The 20,604-nt window shown below is 43.7% G+C and overlaps 1 protein-coding gene across 1 annotated transcript in view; it reads left to right on the top strand.

Annotated features, from left to right (window-relative positions):
• The window catches only part of LMBR1 (limb development membrane protein 1), a 1,668,467-nt gene that overhangs the window by 45,504 nt on the left and 1,602,359 nt on the right, over nt 1–20,604 (top strand). The window lies entirely within an intron of this gene.

The following is a 20,604-nucleotide window of genomic DNA, read 5'->3' as shown; positions in this document are numbered from 1 at the left end:
TCCAGACAAGAGACCCAGAGTGGAGGAAGATTCTCCCTGTTCTGAACAGGGCTCCATTTTCTCAGAACATTCTGATGTAGAGGAGTACTCGTACTCCCCTTATGAAGATTCGGATGCAGAACAGTCCATTCCTTCTGTATCTCCCCCAGAGGATTTCTCTTTTGGGGAAACCTTGCACACCTTGAGGGACCACTTCCATTGGGAAGGCCAAGACTTTTCTGATTCCAAGAAAAGGCTTAGGGAATTTCTTTTGTTACCTCAACACAGACCGCTGGCTATACCTCCTGTCTTGGACATACTTGATGATGTTTACTCGGAGGCTTGTCTTAATCCGGATTCCCTGCCTCCTGCTCCAGTCAAACCTGATAGGTACTACAGAGTTCCTAACTCTCACCAATTTCTTTTCAAAAGCCATAATGCTGACTCTGAAACCATTTCTCAAGGCCCCAAGGGAATGAAGGCCTCTACTGCCAAGAATCTACTACCTTCCGAAAGAGAATCTAGATCCTTAGAAAGGTGAGGGAAAAAGGTATACACCTTGGCCACCCTAGCCATGAGGGCCTTAAATTGTCAGTTCCATATGCTTAAATACCAGCAGTTTCTGTTATCTCAATTAAGAAATAAAATGTCTCAACCTGAACAACCAGATTTGAAGGAATTGCAGGATATGATGCATAGTGCAGAACAAGTGGGTAAACACACCTTACAATGTGGCTATGATGCCTTAGAGGCCTCAAGTAGAGCTGCTGTTACAGGATCAGTCATTCGTAGACATGCTTGGCTTAGGGAACAAAGCTTGCCTGATCATGTTAAAGCTAAACTACTAGATGCTCCTTTACAAAAGGATGTACTATTTGGTACTAATGCTGAGGAGATACTACGTAAAATGGAAGAAAAGCTAAATCTATGCAAACTGTCAAGGCTTTTCTACAGGTACAACCACCTCGTTTTAGCAGAAATTGGCCTTCTAAAAACTGGTCCTTTCCAGCCACGGACAAACCCCAAAGAGGTAGATACAGGCGCACAAGGGGCAGAGGACAATCTCAAGGATCATATAGAGGCAGACAATGGCAAACTCCAGCACCAAGAGGTGGTGAAGACAGTGCACAACAATACAGAAAACAAACCCAATGACTTCCTCCTTTTCATGCCAAGCAAGTCTCAGCTGGCAGCTCCCTTGGGAGGAAAGCTGGCATTATTTACAAGAAATTGGCATATTATCACAACAGACAAATGGATCCTGGACATTATAAACAGAGGCTACAGATTTCATTTTCACACCCTTCCAAAAATGAGAGGCATGCCAAACCTGCCACACAATCAAAGGGCAGAGGCACAAATACAAATTTCAAAACTCATGGACATGAAAGCTATTCAAGAGGTACCTACTCACAAACAAGGTCAAGGTTTTTATTCCAGACTATTTATGGTACCAAGGAAATGAACCGACTGGAGACCCATTTTGGACTTATCCATCCTAAATACATTTTTACTCGTACCAAAATTCAAGATGCTCACATTACAGCAGCTTCTTTCCATGCTGGGCAAGGGGTTTTGGCTGGTAACATTGGACCTCAAGGAGGCATACCTGCATGTCCCAATCAGACAAAGCTGCAGAAGATACCTCAGATTTCTTGCAGGTTCAGTCCACTATCAATTCTCTGCATTGCCCTTTGGCTTATCTACTGCGCCCAGAGTATTCACGAAATGCCTGGCATCAGTAATCGCCTACTGCAGACTTCAAGGGATACAAATTTACCCTTATTTGGACGACTGCCTGATCCAAGCGGACAGCAAGCACAAACTTCTGGAACATCTGGCTTATGCAATACGGTTACTGAACTCTCTGGGATACACAATCAACAAAGAGAAATCCAGGCTAACACCATCTCAGAAAATAACTTTCCTGGGTGCCAACTTGGACACAAACACCCAGATGGCCTACCTTACGCCAGAAAAACAGGGGCAACTAACTCAGTACTTCAAAATACTAGCAAATTGTACCAGGCTTACTGCAAGGAAAATCCTGCAGGCTCTGGGCTTCATGGCATCTTGCATTCTTTTAATCCCATGTGCAAAGTTGCATATGAGAAAACTTCAATGGTACCTAAAAAACCTATGGTCTCAGCACAGCCACAATTTGGAAACAATAATACCAATAATTCCATGTTTGCAAAAGGAATTTCTATGGTGGGCCCAAGCATGTCAAACAAACACAGGTCTCCCATTCTGCAAGCCTCAAGCAAATAAAGTCATCACAACAGACGCTTCAGATTACGCCTGGGGGGGCGCACATGACAGACAGGTGCATTCAGGGCAAATGGTCCCAAAAGGAAAAGCACCTTCACATCAACCAAAAAGAAATGCTAGCAGTGATAAATGCAATTACAGCATTCAAGGACCTCCTGCATCCAGGACAATTATTGATAAGAACAGACAACACCACAGTAATGTGGTACATAAACAAACAAGGAGGAACACATTCATACCCCCTGTGCAGACTAGCCATGACACTTTGGAACTTGGCTCTGGAATGGCAAATCGAACTTCAAGCACAGTACTTGCCAGGTTTGGAAAACACGCTGGCAGACAGTCTAGTCAGAAATATGACAGATCCGCACGAATGGAAGTTGCATCCTCGGGTATTTACACAGATAATCCAAGCGTTGGGAAGGCCAGACATAGATCTCTTCGCCTCCCATAGGAATCATCAATTGGAAAAGTTTTGTTCAAGGACCTTCCATCCAAAGGCCTGGAGAGTGGACGCCCTTTCATTCAGTTGGACAGCATGGACAGTGTATGCTTTCCCACCTCTGCCTCTTCTGCCCAAGGTGCTCTTGAAAGCAAGAGTAGACAGACCGAAGATGATACTGATTGCTCCAGACTGGCCAAGACAGCACTGGTACCCACTCCCGAGGAGCCTAACACATACTCCTCCCTGGCTTCTACCTCTAATGCCTCTTCTGCTGACTCAGCACAGCTACAAAACTCTTCACAGTCAGCTGAAAACACTCACTCTTGCTGCATGGAAAATTCCTTAACACCACAACAGATCCTACTCCCCAAAGAGGTGCAGGACGTCATTCTGGAGGCCAGAAGGCCATCTACTAGAAAAGCCTATTCAGCAAAATGGAAACGGTTTTGCTCCTGGAATGAGAAAAAAGGCCAGGATCCTAGAAAACTAAATTTGCCTCAGGTATTACAGTATCTAGCTGAGCTGCTGAACAGTGGGCTTTCATTTTCCTCCAGAAAAATCCATGCCTCAGCCATTTCTGCAGAATTCAACACGGATCCACCGTTATTCTCTCACCCACTTTTAAGACAGTTCCTCAGAGGGGCTAAGAATATAAGACCACCAAGGAAACAACCAGTGCCAGCATGGGATCTTAATTACATTCTAGAAAAATTAACATTGCCTCCCTTTGAACCAGCTGCCTCAACAGATTTGCAATATTTGTCCTGGAAAACAGCTTTCCTTCTGGCCATTACCTCAGCTCGTAGGGTTTCGGAGCTACAAGCCCTCATGGCTGTGCAGCCCTTTCTCATCTTCCATCAGGACAGGGTTTCCCTTCGAACCAATCCATCATTTATGCCTAAAGTGGTATCCAGGGTAGCTTTGAATCAAGCCATACACTTACCTACCTTTTACCCCAATCCTCAAAACAAAGGAGAAAAGGCTGCTACATTCCTTAGACATCCATTGATCGCTACGTTATTATTTGGACAGAACAAAGCCTTTCAGGAAATCAGAACGTTTTTTTGTGTCCTATGCTGTAGGAGCTCAAGGGAAGCCTGTTACCAAACAGACAATTTCAAAATGGATAGGCCACTGCATACGATTTTGTTACTCCTATCATGGGAAATCTGTCCGTACAGGCATCAGATCCCACTCCACCAGGGCCACAGCTACCTCTACAGCCTTCCTCAGAGGAGTTCCTACCAAAGATATTTTGGAGGCAGCCACTTGGAGTTCTGTGCATACCTTCACAAAACACTACCACCTGCCTTTATATTCCAAAACTAGAGCAGGCTTTGCCACTGCTGTGTTGCAGGGCATTCTGGCTCATCCCAGTTCCACCTAGTGTCTACCACCCTGTGCGTAGCTTTGGGATTCTACCCATATGTGATTACTGCAGCTGTATGCACGATGAACATAGTACAGTTTTGTACCTACCATAAATGTAGATGTTCGAGTGCTAATACAGCTGCAGTACAGGTTTCCCTCCCTCCTTCCCCTCTTGGTAAAGGACTAGTGGCTAACACCTCCTCATACAACCTAATTTGGGTTATCCTCCTATGGTGTATTTGCTTGCAACTACTGTTTTTTGATTACATTGCATTGCTTGAATATATTTTTATATATAATTTATGTATTGCCTTCCTTCTGGGGGCACCTGACATCTGGGGCAAGAAAAGACTGAAGAATATGGTGTCGGCTGTGTCTTATATACCCCTGTCGCACTGACGTCAGGAAAGAAAGCGACAACAACCGATGCCGGACCAAGACTTTGGAATTCGGCCGACCGAGGGACCGCCTGACGGCAGAGAACCCATATGTGATTACTGCAGCTCTATTAGCACTCGAACATCTACATTTATGGTAGGTACAAAACTGTACTTTTTGCTTCTTGCTTTACACTTGAAATATTGCATGCTAACTTAACTTTTGGTTAATCTACCTTCTACTCAAGTCATGAGTTTCATAGCCTTACTCTGTCTAGACCTCCAGAAATGCAGGCACTGCAAGTCTCACTGTCATTAAAAGATGATATAAGAGCATCAAAGTCACTTAAATCTGTTTGCATGCCTTCACACTTTAGCATTCTATTGACTTTTCCTTTTCTCTGTTACAATATTCAAAAGTAATTTATATAATGGGTTACTGTGAATTTTGTCTCTTGTTGTAATCCCAGTTGTAATCCCAGTTTTAACTCCTCCAACTAATTTTGCAAATCACATTGTTGTACTTGACATGCAGAAGATTTTATTTGTTTGCAATGGACCTTGGCTACTGCATTTCAACACTTTCTAATAAGTTATCCAAATTCCACTGCAGACTTTTTTCTGCCTGTTTACCTATGGTAACACTTACATTCACCTGTTCATTTCAGTACCTTCTTTATTGTAATGTTGTGGGGAAGTCAGAGCTTATCCTTGTAAGCAGTGGGCATAAAGCAGGAAACAGCCCTGTATAGGGCATTATTCCATTACAGGACACATGAGCTCTCATAAAAGCACACACACACACACGTGTGCACCCTTTCTCTTTTCTTCCCTACACACATGTAGGACCAGGCTAAGAATCTTTAGTTTGCCTACATTTATATCAGAAGATGCACAAAAACATATTCTAGTTCAGATGTGTAGGACTGTCCAGTGACCATTGCACTTTCGTAGTATGTGGCAGTAGCACTTTCATGGGATTGAAAATCAGTGTTAATCCTCTTCCTTCAGTGATAAAATGTTGCCGTTTTTCTTCTGTTAATTCCGTTTCAAATGCTGAAAATATACATATTCTGATACTAACAGTGACCCCTGCAGAGCATGAATTATAAATACCCTTTTATCAGATAAGCCATCAGAACTCATACTGGAGTCTTGGTTTTTAATTCTATTCTGGCTGCACTTATTTTAATGCAGCATGTATTCACCTGACATTTTTGTTAGCTTTAGTGAATTTACAGTGTCATGTGCCTTTCTGAAATGGTTTCCATCAACACTGTCCTCTACAGTGAGTCCTGTATTCACCCAGTTGTAGGACTAGTTTATTTTACACACATGACCTCCCACTTAGTAAATCACAATGATGTCTGTCTTGCAGTACCACATTTTAAAAATCTTTTCTGTTTTTTCATGACAGACTGATACGGCTGGCCTGCAGTTTCCATATATTTTTTTCTTGATTCGCTTCTTGAATGATTAACTTCTTGGGAAGATTGTGACCCATTTTCCTTCTCTTTGGACTTAAACTATCTTTTGTAAGAACCATACTGAATGTCATGCTGTCTTCTCCTCTGGAACAGTACTCTTCAGGAACATAATAACTTGTGCTAAGCTTGACAGGAGAAAAGAAGATTATGCCTGGCATATGGAGAAACATCCTATCAGTCATACCAGTCAGTGGCAGACGGAAAGTCAGCAGACTTATCTTTTCACTAGGTGATTAACACTTGACTCCCTTGCTGGTCTACTGCATTTTCATCAGCTTTTGCTGTCCCCTCTTTTATGTTATATTTTCCATCTCTCCTTTTACTTCCCATAAGTTTATAAATTAGTAAGCTAGCTGCCCTTGTGGGCCATTTTAAACCTAGCCAGTTTCCTTTTTGCATGAATTAACCTATCCCATTTGGTGTTAGATTGGCTTTACCCATCCTGTGGTCAGTACTTGCATATTACCCCAGTAGGAATAACTGGGATCATACCACAGATAATTTGATGGGACCGTGTATGGGACAAAATATTTTGGAGCAGCCTCTGCCCAGGGGGCAGTCTTGGGGCAGATTTACTGATGTTCTTCATTCCACATTGCTGCAGTCCTAACTATTGGGTAGTCCGCTGTCCAGTCGGCCCGAATACCAAAGTATATGGCTGACGTCGGTCAGGGCGCATTAGACTGACGTCAGTACGTCAGGGTACTAATGCGCATGACCGACGTCATATCCTCAGTCTTTTTTGCCGCATGGTCCGATGCAGAAGCAATTTTGCGAGTGCAGGTTGGCGTTCTGAAAGTTTCTGAAGTCAGAGTTTCAGACCGAATCAAAGTTGGCTAAGTACCCCGTTGGGGAATATTTTGGTTTTTCTTGCCTCAGTATTTAACCGGATGTCAGAAAAAGTGAATAACTGTATTTCTTGTGGGAAACAGATACCTCATAGGGATTACCATACTTTGTGTATACCTTGTTTAGGGCCTGAGCACGACGTTGTTGGATGCCGCTCTTGTGCTAGATTTAACAAACGCACTATTAAGAGAAGGTTAGACTGTGCCAGGTTAGTGTTTGGAAAGCGTTGTAATTATAAAATGCCGTCGGATGCTCCGGCCGCTTCGCTAAAACGCAAAGATAAAGCAGCAAAGCCTAGAATGGAGGAACCGACAGTCCCAGACGTCGGTTCTTTAGAGGGCTCAGTGGAGCCGGAGGTTTTGCCAGGTGTTGCTTTGGAGTCTCAGGGAGAGACTTTACTGTTACAGGATGTATCCTCTCAGGAAGTAGGCCAGGCTGAGGGGGCTTCTCAGGTGGCTGTTCTTCCCTCTCTTCCTAAGGTGGTTAGAGCCTCTCCTTCTGTGTCCAAGGCTTCTTTGAGGGGCAGGCCTAGTTTAGCTTCAGTGGGGGTTTCTCCTAGTGCTTCAGGATCCTTGCCTAAGAAACATATGCTTAAAATGGCAGAGGATTTGATTACTATGATAAGGGGTTCTATGCCCCCTCCTGATAAGAGGCCTAGGGTGGAACCTGAGTTTGAGAGTTTTGAGCAATGCTCGGAGGCTTCGGAGTCTTCGGCTGAAGACTTGCAGGAGTACCCTCCTTATTCTGATTCTGATGTGGATGATTCTACTCCTTCTGCTTCTCCTCCTGAGGATTTTTCATTTTCAGAGACTCTGCATTCCATGAGGGAGCATTTTAAATGGGAAGGTCAAGATTTCTCTGATTCCAGGAAAAGGCTTAGGCAATTCTTGTTTTTACCCCAGCATAGGCCTTTAGCTATACCTCCTGTTTTGACTGTGGTGGAAGATGTGTTTGCAGAGGCTTCCCTGAATCCTGATTCTTTACCTCCTGCTCCAGTTAAACCGGATAGGTATTATAGGGTGCCTGAAGCTCATAAGTATCTTTTTAAGAGTCCTAGGGCAGACCCGGAAACTGTCTCTCAGGGGCCTAAAGGTGTGAAGGCCTCAGTTGTTAAAAATCCTGTCCCTCCTGATAAAGAGGCAAGGGCTTTGGATAGATGGGGAAAGAAAGTGTATACTTCTTCCACTTTAGCCATGAGGGCGTTGACTTGTCAGTTTCACATGTTAAAATATCAGAATTATCTTCTTTCACAGTTGAAATCTAAGGTGGATTCTCTGGCCGAAGGTATTGAGTGTAAAGAGTTGCAGGATTTAGTTCATGTGTCTGAACAGGTGGGTAAACATTCCTTGCAGTGTGGTTTTGATGCTGTGCAGGCCTCATCCAGGGTGGCTGCCACTGGTTCTGTTCTTCGTAGGCACGCCTGGTTGAGAGATCAGAATTTAGCTGAGCATGTTAAGACAAGGATTTTGGATGCTCCTTTACAGTCTGATGTGTTGTTTGGTTCGCCTGTGGAAGCAGTTTTGAAGAAAATGGAGGACAAGGCTAAGTCTATGCAAACTGTTAAAGATTTTTTGCAGGTGCAGCCTCCGAAGTTTAGTAGAAATTGGCCTACTAAGGGATGGACTTATCCTGCTTATGATTCCCAGTCTAGGGGTAGGTCTAGACGTGGTAGGGGCAGAGCTCAGGGTTCTTTTAGGCCTAGGACAGGGAGTTCCCCTGCTCAGACTTCTGGTGAAGGCAGGGGTCAGTCCTTTCGTAAGCAGACCCAATGACCTGCCTTTTCAGCTGCCAGTTCATTCTCGCCTGGGAGGAAGGCTGTCTCTTTTCAAAGAAAATTGGGATTTAATTACCCAAGACAGATGGGTTCTGGATATTATTCACAACGGTTACAGGTTTTATTTCCATACCTTGCCTCTTTTCAAAGGCATGCCAGACATTCCTCCTCTACAACGGCAAGAGGCTCACAAGCAGATTTCTCTGTTGCTCCAAATACGGGCCATTCAGCCAGTTCCTGTGCCAGAAAGGGGCCTAGGATTTTATTCTCGCCTGTTCCTAGTACCAAAGAAGGGGAACACGTGGAGACCAATTTTGGATTTATCTACCCTCAACACTTATCTGGACATTCCCAAGTTCAAAATGTTGACGTTACAACAGCTTTTACCTCTGCTGGGCAAAGATCACTGGATGGTAACTTTAGATCTCAAGGAAGCTTACCTTCATGTGCCTATAAGACTAAGTTGCAGAAAGTATCTGCGTTTTCGAGCTGGAAATTCTCATTATCAGTTCTCTGCATTGCCCTTTGGCTTATCTACTGCGTCCAGAGTATTCACAAAGGTTCTGGCTCCAGTGATAGCTTACTTCAGGCTAAAAGGAATTCAAATCTATCCTTACTTGGACGACTGCCTGATTCTGGCTCAAGAAAAGGAAGACCTTCTACAGCATTTGGAATATGTCATAGCAGTGCTAAGATGCCTAGGGTATTCTGTGAGCGAAATAAAGTCCAGTCTAGTACCCTCTCAAGACATGTGCTTTCTGGGTGTGAGACTGAATACAGCAGCCCAGATGGCCTTTTTAACCCCGGACAAACAAAAGAATCTTTCCAGTTACTTCCATCAACTATCTCTTCAGTCCGGGCTGACTGCAAGGACAGTCCTTCAAGCCTTAGGGTTCATGGCATCTTGTATTCTGGTGCTTCCCAATGCCAAACTGCATATGAGGAAGCTACAATGGTATCTCAAAATGTATGGACACAGCACTGCCAGGATTTGGACACTGTCATTCAAATAATACCTTGCATTCAAAAGGAATTTTTGTGGTGGGCTCAGGAATGTCACCTAAACAAGGGACTCTCTGTGACCCGGCCAGAGGCGAGTCAGATTCTAACGACAGATGCCTCAGACATTGCTTGGGGAGCTCATCTAAATGGAAAGTGGATACAAGACAAGTGGCCTGCCAAACTACAGCATCTACATATCAACATGAAGGAGATGTTAGCAGTCCAGTTTGCATTAATGGCTTTCAAGGAATTACTTCTTCCAGGGCAGGTGTTGATTCTAACAGACAACACAACTGTCATGTGGTACATCAACAAACAAGGGGGAACGATTCTTACCGATTGTGCAGGCAAGCAATGATTTTATGGGAGACTGCGCTCAGCTTGCAATTAACTCTTCAGGCAAGATTTCTGCCGGAGCACAGAACTCCTTAGCAGATGTGTTAAGCAGACAAATCATGGATCCCCACGAGTGGAAACTGGATCTTCATGTATTTCAAAAATTGACAGTGTCATGGGGAACTCCAGACATAGATCTGTTCGCTTCTCCACTAAACCACCAGCTGCCAAAGTTTTGCACAAAGAGGTTTCATCACACAGCTTGGAGAGTGGATGCTCTTTCTTTCAGTTGGAAAAATCTTCATGTGTATGCGTTTCCACCTCTGCCTCTTCTTCCAAAGGTGCTTCTAAAAGTCAGACAGGACAAGCCAAGGATGATTTTAATAGCTCCAGATTGGCCTCGGCAGCACTGGTACCCATTACTGAGGAGTTTGGTAAGGAAGCCTCCATGGCCTTTACCATTGATTCCACACCTGTTGTCTCAAACAAACGGTCACCTGCTCAATGTCAAGCTTCACTCTCTTCATCTGACAGCCTGGCATATTCTGTTTTGAAAGACAGTAGGTCTCAACTTCCTCAACAAGTTTTAAATGTGATTATGGAAGCCAGGAGACCTAGTACAAGGAAAGTGTACGCAGAAAAATGGAAGAGATTTTTATTTTGGAGTGCAGCAAACAATTTGGAGATTTCTGAGCCAAATTTGAGTGTGGCTCTTCAATATCTTACTGAGTTACTAGACAAAGGTTTGTCTTTCTCTTCCATTAAGATTCATGCTGCAGCAATTTCAGCTCACTATGATTGTGACCCACCATTGTTTTCGCATCCTTTGTTCAAGCAATTTCTTAGAGGGGCAAAGAATATAAGACCTCCACGTAGAGCTCCTACTCCTGCTTGGGATCTCAATTTTGTGTTGGAGAAACTTACTCTACAACCTTTTGAGCCTGCGGCTACTGCTGAATTGAAATACTTGTCATGGAAGACTGCTTTTTTGTTGGCCATTACTTCTGCAAGAAGGGTTTCTGAGTTGCAGGCCCTTATGGCAGTGGAGCCTTTTTTGATTTTTCATAAGGATAGGGTATCTTTACGTACTAATCCTTCCTTTATGCCTAAGGTGGTTTCTAGTGTGGCTTTAAACCAAACTATTCATTTGCCTACCTTTTATGCAGATCCTCAAAATAAAGGGGAAAAGATTTTGCACACTTTAGATGTACACAGGCAATTGCGTTATTATTTGAGCAGGACTAAGGATTTTAGGCAGTCTCAGCAGTTGTTTATTTCTTTTGCTTTGAGTTCAAAGGGCAAGCCTGTGTCTAAACAAACTATTTCTAGGTGGATTGGGTGTTGCATTGCATTTTGTTATTCCCATCATGGCAAGGAGATTCCAGCTGGGATTAGGCCTCATTCCACTAGGGCTACTGCCACTTCAACAGCATTTCTAAGGGAGTGGCAACAAAGGATATTTTGGAGGCAGCTACTTGGAGTTCAGTGCATACTTTCTCTAAGCATTATCACCTTCCTCTCTACTCTAAGTCTAGGGCTGGTTTTGCCACAGCTATTTTGCAAGGCATGTTGTCAGTTCCTGCTTCCTTATGATTTGCCAGCCTCCCTTACCTCTGCTTTGGGATTCTACCCAATAGTTAGGACTGCAGCAATGTGGAATGAAGAACATAGTACAGTTTTGTACCTACCATAAATGTAGATGTTCGAGGATCCACATTGCTGCAGTCCAATTTACCCTCCCTCCTTCCCCTCTGTGTTTAGGGGTGGTTGTGTAGGTGAAGTTATATTCTGCTGTTTTTGTATATATTGTATATATATATTTTGGTGCAGGTATGTTGGGAATTTTTGGCTTTTGGCCTTATCTTTTCAGGGTCTTCTGACATCTGGGGCAAGAAAAGACTGAGGATATGACGTCGGTCATGCGCATTAGTACCCTGACGTACTGACGTCAGTCTAATGCGCCCTGACCGACGTCAGCCATATACTTTGGTATTCGGGCCGACTGGACAGCGGACTACCCAATAGTTAGGACTGCAGCAATGTGGATCCTCGAACATCTACATTTATGGTAGGTACAAAACTGTACTTTTCCCAACTATAGATCCAAGTTCTGCTTAAATGTGGACAGGGATAAGCTTTGTTTTATGTGGCTGGGGCGTCTGTTCCTGAGCAGAAGTTTCCTCTGCAAAATATACTTGCTCCTCCAAACTGTTTTGCGGATGCTATAGAAGAGATTTAGATCCCCTACATAGAGTATTTCTGATGCCATCTGACTTGCTGATGTGCATTAAATCCATCAGTATAGAGAAGGCACTGTATGCCGGACACACATCACTGTTAGCAGACTATATAACAAAAGTTTTTGTAAGTTATCTCTGTGGGAGTTCTAGGTGTTGCATATGTCTGGACAAATATATGCCAAAGGGGGAATTATACGCTGTGATTGGCCTAATGAGTACTGAGTAAAGGAGGGCAACGGCATCCCTGGATCTTGACACAATCCATTTGTTTATAAATTGTGCAGTGTAGAGGGTCTTTCTTATGATAATGCACAGATGTTGGACGAAAGTTAGGTCACTATCCACATAAATTCCAAAATTCCAAATAACTGGGTCAACTTTTTTTTTTTGTTGGAATTTACTTTCAGTCCATGGGTTTGGCACCAGTTATTTATTTGGGGCAAACCTTTCTGCGGGATGGCTAGGTCATTTGGGGATTCAATGACTGCTTCTAGCTTGAAGTCCTCTACAAACGTAATTAGCCAAAACCCTTTGGTACCTGCTTTTACTTCAGAGCAGTAGATGACCAACAATATTGGTCCTAGCACAGAACCCTGGGGGATTCCACCCCTCTTTGTGGAAGTGACTTCCCCTGTTTTGATTTCCTCCATCCTGTCTGTGAACCAGTTGGCAGTCCATTTGGTGACACTGGAGGGAAGAATAATAATAGCTGGGAACTTAAATTTACCAGAAACAAACTGGGATAATATTGATTTGACACCGTTAGTAAGGAAATTATTCACAGCGTATATTCAAGAACAACAGTTGCTTCAGACTGTAAAAAAATACCTACCAGGGGACGAAACATACTAGGCATTGTTTGTGTTCCCAAAGAAATTACTGTAACTTCAAGTCAAGTTATACCACCATTGATATGCAGTGATCATGGGGTTATAAAAGTTAATTTGTTGCTAGATAATTCTGCCAAACTGAAATCTACGCCAATGCACAGAAGGTTAATTACAGATTATATGGAAGCAAAATAGTTACTATGTAAAACTAACTGGAGTGAGGTGTTCAGTGAAAAAACTGCAGATGGAATGTGGAAGATTTTGAGAGAGAAATTGTTCGACTGCAAAAAAAATCAAAAAATGTTTAACGGCAGGATCTAGTCATACAACATTAGGCGGGTATATTTCCAAAGGAACAAGATATCTGATTGAGGTGAGAGACAGAAAATATAAGAAATGGAAGAGAGGTCAAACTACAGCTTTAAAAACTGAAATAAACAAGCTGGACAAATAGATTAAGCATAGTGTGAGACAAGATCAGGAAAAAGTTGAAGAAAATTTATATAAAGAAATTGAGCACAATAGAAAACCTTTTTATAGATAAGATATGGAAGGAGTAAAGACACACAAATTGATAAAGTGTGCAGATTCTAAAATTTATTCTCAGACACAACAGATTGTAGATATATTTACAAAATCTTATGCAAAACAGTTTGGCTCCACAAATGGGGTGGTAAGTTGTCCTAGTGACATCCAGGTAACCACAGATACTGGTATCAAATTAGATTATATTGAAAAAGAACTGCGCAAACTGGATCCAAACAAAGCGTAGGGAGGAGACGGAATTAGTAACAATGACCTGAGAACACTTCTGCAAGAACTTACAGTACCATTGTATGTATTATTCACTAGGTCATATAAATGTGAGGAGATTCCTCAAGATTGGAGACGTGCACTTATTAAACCTGTTTTTAAGGGATAGGGGAGTAGGACAAACCCAGAGTCATATAAACCCTTAAGTCTACTTTCATGTTATGGAAAAGTAATGGAGAAGGTAATATTGAGTAAGTTATTGTCAGAACTGGATAGGCTGGGACTTGAAATCATATATCAGCATGCATATGTTGAAAACAGCTCTATTACCACCTGTAACATGATGCTCTATAACAATGTAATAACAGCTATGAATGAAAAAAGTGTGCTGTGATGTGATTTATATAGATTTAACTTCAGCATTTGACAGGGTCATACACAAAACACTGATCAAAAAATTTGTACAACTAGGTATTGCTATACTCTTGATAAGATGGATAGCCGCATGGTTTACAAATAGGACATGGCAGGTATCATAAAGAAACTGGGTAGGCGAAATCCTTGGTTACAGTCAGGGTGTCCACAGGGCTCGGTCCTAGGCTCTTACTTGTTTAGATTGTATCTTTCAGACCTAATGTTTTCATCTGAAGTTCTACAGTCTATATGCAGACGACCTGAAATTGGGTAAACTGATTACATGTCTTACAAATAAGGCATGTCTGCAAAATAACTTGACTAAATTGACCATTTGGGCACAGTAGAATAACATGCTGATAAATGCATCAAAAACTAAGCAAATGAGATTTGGGAGACATAAACTGAAAGGTGAGTATGTAATACAGCACAGAGTGATTGAAACTGTAGACTCATTTAAGGACTCTGCTATATGGGTAGATTCAGTTATGAGTTTTTCTCATCATGTCAGCCAATTGGTTAATGATAGTTACAGAACTATAGGTTGTATAAAAAGATTTATAAAGTCTAGGAAATCAAAAATAATGAAGTCCTTGTTAGTTACAGTAGACCCAAACTTGACTGTGGAATAACAATATGGAAACCCTATAAGAAAACAAGCATGAATAAACAGGAAAGAGTGCAGAGGAAATATAACAAGGGTATCCATGGATGTGAACATTTAAATTATTATAAAAGACTAACATCTGAACTTGTACAGTGTCTCTTATAGATATCTAAAAGGAGATCTTATTCAGGTGTATTTAGTGACAACTACCTCTGGGAATGTTTGGGGTTGTCAGAAAGTACTAGAGAATCATCAGACAACCTATGTAGCAGATTCTATAGGACTGAGAAGTGCACTAACTGGTTCTCTGACAGAGTAGCTGATGCATGGAACAGACTACCAAATTACATTAAAGCAAGTACTAGTTTAAATATTTTTAAGAACAGCCTGCACACCTGTTATGGGAACAAGTGTTTTAGTATATTGGCAAGCTAGAAGGACATTAATGCCCATGCTTGAAATATTTGTATGTATGTATGTCTGTATAGGTGTTAATCATCCCCAGTTTGCATAGCTTTTCTGCTATGCCTGAGTGGGGAATTGTGTCAAAAGCTTTTGCAAGGCTGAGATTGCTTTGTGCACAATTTTACCATCTTCTGTTGCTTTGGTGACCTTTTCTAAAAAGTCCAGGTTGAGTAAGGATGACTTGTCCTCTGAGGAATCCAGACTGAGTTGGGTGCAGTGTTTGGAGGGTGTTCTTCATGTTTCACTGTTGCAGTCATCACCTGTGGGTTATCCCTGCATCAGCTGCAGTCGCCTGTAGTCTGACGTCAGGTTATCAGTGCTATAAAGCAAGGCAGCCGACGTCATTACATCAGTCTTTCTTGCCATGGAGCCCGTAGCAGAAGCAGTTTGCATGAGTGCTGGTCGGTCGCTACCAGAGTTTGAATTTCAGCTTAAAATGTCTAAAGCTAAGTACCCCATTGGGGACCCTTTTTTCTTGCACTAACCGATGTCCGAAAAAGTTAACAATTGTCTCGCCTGTGGAAAGCAGATACCAGACCGAGACTTAAATTCTTACTGCATCACTTGTTTAGGCCCAGACTACGACGTCCCCCGTTGCCAGTTCTGTGCCCTGTTTAATGCGAGAACCATTTTCCGTCGAGCTCTTATTGTAGACAATTATTTTCGTGTTCTGTCTTCACATTCCGATATGGTGTCCATCAGCCAACAAACCACAGACATTCTGAAAAAATGCAGTGATAAAGATAGAGACAAACCACATAAGGCTAAGCCTTCCGATGACGCAACTGCTAAGCAGGTCGTCCGTTCTCCGGAATACAGTGAGGCACTTTTGCAGCCCCTGATTCCCAATTCAGCATCTACACAGGTCTCTACCAAGACCCTTTCGGAGTCCGGTATGCTGCAGAAATCTTTGTCTTCCGAGCCTTTTGGCTGTCTCTGCCTCAGTTGGGTCTGGAGCCGCGAAGTAGGCAGTGGCTTTCAAGAAGGCTTTTCACACTACTGAATCTAGACAAAAAAATGATGTCTTCTCATCCGACTATCATTTCTCTCAGACCGACGGATTCTCTCAGGCCTAGAAGCCAGGCCACTCCTAGAAAATCTGCTTCTAGCCACCATCTTGCTCCTGCCCCACCACCCCAAGCACAAATGCTTAGAGAATCTCATCTCCCTTATCCAGGGTAGTCAAGTCACAACTTCTAAAAGGAAAAGGCACCCTTCTCCAGAAATTATGACAGAACAGGATTTTGAGGAATCTGACTATTCAGATTTTGAAGAAGAACAACCTCTGACTGCTTATGAGGATTCAGGTGCAGAGGAATCCACTCCTTCTGTCTCCTCTCCAGAGGACCTTTCCTTTGGGGAAACCCTTCACACCCTCCAGGAACATTTCCAGTGGGAATCTCAGGACTTCCCCCAATCTAAGAAAAGACTTTGAGAGTTTCTGGACCTGCCCTAGCACAGACCCTTGGCCACCCCCCCTATTTTACAAGTGGTGGTGGATGTTTTCCATGAATCCAGCTTAGCCCCCGATGCCCTCCCTACTGCTACCAGTAAACCTGACAGGTATTACAGAGTACCAGATTCTCCCAAATACTTGCACAGAAAATCCTACTGCAGACCCAAAGGTCATTACACAGGGACCTAAAGGAGTTAAGACTAGTTCTGCCAAGAATCCTATTCCTTCTGACAAGGACTCCAGAGCTCTGGACAGATGAGGTAAAAAAGTATACACCCCTGCATCTGCAACCTTAGCTGTCAGAGCACTCAATTGTCAGTTCCATATGCTAAAATATCGGCAACACACTTTAGAACTATTAAAACAAAATATTTGTACCTTTCCTGAGTGTGCCACTTCAAAAGAGTTAGCAGTGCACTCTGCTTGTCAAGTGGCCAAACACTCATTACACTATGGATATGATGCCCTAGAAGCCTCTAGCAGTGCAGCAGAGACGGGATCTGTCATTAGGAGACATGCATGGCTGAAGGAACAACCTCTCCCTGATCATGTCAAGTCTAAACTTATTGATGCACCCCTGGATAAGGAGCGCTTGTTTGGAGTAAAAGCAGAAGAGGTGCTTAAAAAGATGGAAGACCAAGCAAAATCTATGCAAACAGTAAAATATTTCTTTCAGGTTCAACCTCCCAGGTTCAGCAGGAACTTTCCCTCTTAGCACTGGTCCTTCCCTGCACCTAGTAGACAGGGCCAAGGTAAGCCCTGCAGGGACAGACCATCCAGGCCCCTATCCCAGGGCCAGCAGAAAAGCAGACAGTGAACCACTTCTGCCCCAAAGGCAGGGAGTTCTAAGCCACCCTTCTGTGGCAAAAACTCACAATGACTCCTTTCCCTCTGCCCTCTCTTCACTCATCATAAACTAGGAGGAAGGCTCTCCTTCTTCAATGACAATTGGCTTTCTGTAACAAAGGACCAATGGGTCTTAAAGATCATTTTTCAGGGATACAAATTCTCTTTCAGTGAACTCCCAATTCCAAGAGGGTTCCCAGACTTCCCTCCAAATCAGTGGGCAGAAGCATTGAAAAAGGTCCATACTCTCATATCCCAGGAGGCAGTAGAACCTGTCCCTTCAGATCCAACAATCAAAGGCTTTTATTCCAGACTATTCCTTGTTCCCAGAAAAGAGGGAAGTCTGCACCCCATCCTGAATCTATCCATTCTGAACCCCTCCCTGGTGGTCCCAGGATTCAGAATGCTAACTTTGCAGCAGCTGCTGCCTATGCTAACAAAAATGCCTGGCTAGTGACCCTAGACCTAAAAGATTCCTACCTCCACATCCTCATAAGGGAATTCTGCAGGAAATTCCTGCGCTTCGGAGCAGGATCACAACACTTTCAGTTATCTGCGCTGCCCTATGGCTTATCTACTGCATCCAGAGCATTCACCACATGCTTAGCCCCGGCCATAGCATTTTGCAGACAGAGAAATATACAGATTTACCCTTACCTGACGACTGCCTCATTCAGGCAGAGTGCAAAGAAAACCTGCTCCAGGGCCTTTTCTTTGTCAAATCCCTCCTAATTTCCCTAGGGTTCACCATCAACGAGAAGAAATCAAAGCAAACTCCCACCAGGAAGATCATTTTCTTGGGAGCTCTGCTAGACGCAGCATCCCAAATGGCCTTCCTGTCCTCAGAAAAGCAGAGCTTTCTGCCTCTGTACTTTAACCAGCTGTCATCCAGAAGTCACCTCACCATGAGAAAGTTCCTGCAAGTCCTGGGATACATGGCATCTTGCATCTTTCTAATTCCTCTGGCCAGGTTTCACATGAGAAAACTTTAGTGGTATCTAAAGAACTTTTCGTGCCAACACTCTCAGTCTCTAGAGACCTCTCTCCCTGTGATCCCATGTATAAGGGCCAAGTTTCTCTGGTGGACAGAGGCCTGTGCCAAGAAAAAGGGTCTTCCCTTCATCCTCTGCCCTACCAGCCAGACCATCACCACCGACACCTCAGACATTGTTTGGGGAGCTCACCTAGCAGGCAGGTGCACCCAAGGTATTTGGGATGCCCAGCACCTTCACTTACACGTCAGTCAGAAACAAATGATGGCAGTACAAAAGGCTCTGACATCCTTCAAACCCCATCTCAGGCCAGGGGTCCTCCTTATACAGACAGACACCACTACAGTAATGTGGTATATCAACAAATGGGGGGGGGGGGAGATGGGACCCAATCTTACCCTCTGTGCAGACTAGCCATGAAACTCTGGCTGACAGCCGCCTCCATGGTCTACACCTAATTGCCCAATACCTACCAGGGGCAACAACATCCTGGCAGACCACCAAAGCAGAAACTTACTGGACCCCCACGAATGGCAGTTCCACGGAGAAATCTTTCTGCAAGTCACTCAGGAGTGGGGAACTCCGGAGGTGGATCTTTTTGCTTCGCACCTCAACCACCAGCTGCAAAAGTTCTGTACCAGGGAGTATCACCTCCTAGTGTGGAAGGTGGATGCCTTGACCTTCCCCTGGAACTCCCTCTTTGTGTGCGTGTTCCCTCCTCTGCCTCTTATTTCCAAGGTACTGATCTAAATAAGGGAGGAGAGACCAAAGGCCATCCTTATTACTCCAGATTGGCCCAGACAGCATTGGTACCCCTTACTGCACAGCTTGACCTTTCAGCCCCCCAGGTAGCTTCCCCAGATCTGACCTCTTGACTCAGGTGAGGGGGGAGGTACTGCACCCAGACTTGCAGACTCTCAATCTTTCAGCATGACGTATACCTTAAAAGCTAACCAGGAATCCCTGTTAAGCAAATGGGTAGTAGTCATTATCACAGAGGCCAGAAGACCCAGCACCAGAAAATCTTATGCAGGGAAATGGAAAAGATTTTCCTCCTGGAGTCAGTCCAGAGGGGCCAGTACCTCACATCCTTCCATCCCTCTTATCTTGGATTACCTAGCCGAGTTGCTCAAAAGTGGCTTCTCCTTCTCTTCTGTTAAAATCCATGCCTCAACCATTTCAGCCCATTACAATTCAGATCTACCCCTCTTCTCTCATATTTTGATTAAACAGTTCCTCAGAGGGGCTTCTAGTATCAGACCTCCCAGAAGGCCTCCCATGCCAGCATGGGACTTGAATTATGTTTTAGAAAAAAAACAACCTTACCTCCTTTCGAACCTGCTGCTTCAACATAATTAAAATACCCCTCCTAGAAGACTGCCTTCCTATTAGCCATCGCCTCAGCCAGAAGGGTTACGAACTTCAGGCACTCATGGCTGTTGAGCCCTTCATAATTTTCCATGCAGACAGGGTCTCCCTGAGGACTATAACCCCTCCTTTATGCCCAAGGTGGTATCTGCTGTGACCCTCAACCAAGCTATACTCCTACCCACCTTCTTTCCCAACCCTCAAAACAAGGGGGAAAGAATTCTGCACTTGTTAGGCATGCACAGACAACTCGGATACTATCTGGACCATACTAAGCCCTTCAGAAAAACAGACCAGCTGCTTGTCAGCTTTGCCCCAGGGGCAGAGGGGAATTCCATTTCTAAGCAAACCATTTCCAAATGAATATCACAATGTATCCATTTCTGCTACAGACTACATGGGAACCCCCCCAAGTCTATTCGTACCCATTCCACTAGGGCAGCCTCCACTTCCACAGCCTTCTTCAGAGGAGTTCTCACCAGGGACATCTTGGAAGCTGCCACCTGGACCTCTGTCCATACCTTTACAAAGCATTACCACCTACCTCTTTTTTTCTAAGTCTAGGGCAGGGTTTGCTTCTGCTGTTCTGCAGGGCTTGCTGTCCCATGCTTAGAGCTCTAACCTATCCTTCCACCCCTCTCCTCAGCTTTGGGAATCCTCCCACAGGTGATGACTGCAACAGTGAAACACGAAGAACATAGTACAGTTGTGCACACTTACCATAAATTTAGATGTTAGAGTG

This window comes from Protopterus annectens, chromosome 3.part0 (genome assembly GCF_019279795.1).
Source record: "Protopterus annectens isolate FY-2018-M chromosome 3.part0, PAN1.0, whole genome shotgun sequence".
In the NCBI taxonomy this organism is placed as follows: Eukaryota; Metazoa; Chordata; order Ceratodontiformes; family Protopteridae; genus Protopterus; species Protopterus annectens.
Note: the sequence above shows the minus strand (reverse complement) of the source record. Positions and strands in the feature narration are given on the sequence as shown.